We start from the raw sequence: 398 nt of genomic DNA, 5'->3' as shown, positions 1-398 counted from the left end.
TTTTCGACTCGGCAAGACCCGAGTTTGAATCCCGGTTCAGCCACTTCATTTGGCCCCAGGAAATGCAATTTTGGTTTCTTCACCTACAGGATGGAGATAATAATAGCTATTGTGCAGGGATGTTCTAAACACTAACTAATATATCATGCATGGCACAGCGCAGAAGTAGAAAGGGCCGAATACATGGATGGCCTTGAGGGTACAAAATGCTCGTGCCTGTAACAGTCTTTGAATCCGGAAAAATAACCGAGAGTTTAATTTGGGCCATGGTTTTAATTATCTTTGATGTCCGTGGTCCCTGGATAATCCAGATAAATAAAAGTTGGCTCTATTACCTTAATCACTACTGAAAATAAATCCATTTCCAAACCTATATCACTTCCTAAAGGCAAACAGCA

General features: G+C 41.0%; 1 protein-coding gene across 1 annotated transcript in view; it reads right to left on the bottom strand.

Moving 5' to 3' along the window:
* FKBP9 (FK506 binding protein 9) overlaps positions 1–398 on the bottom strand; it is a 29454-nt gene that overhangs the window by 6413 nt on the left and 22643 nt on the right. The window lies entirely within an intron of this gene.

Source organism: Pteropus alecto, unplaced genomic scaffold, assembly GCF_000325575.1.
Source record: "Pteropus alecto unplaced genomic scaffold, ASM32557v1 scaffold21, whole genome shotgun sequence".
Lineage (NCBI taxonomy): Eukaryota > Metazoa > Chordata > Mammalia > Chiroptera > Pteropodidae > Pteropus > Pteropus alecto.
Note: the sequence above shows the minus strand (reverse complement) of the source record. Positions and strands in the feature narration are given on the sequence as shown.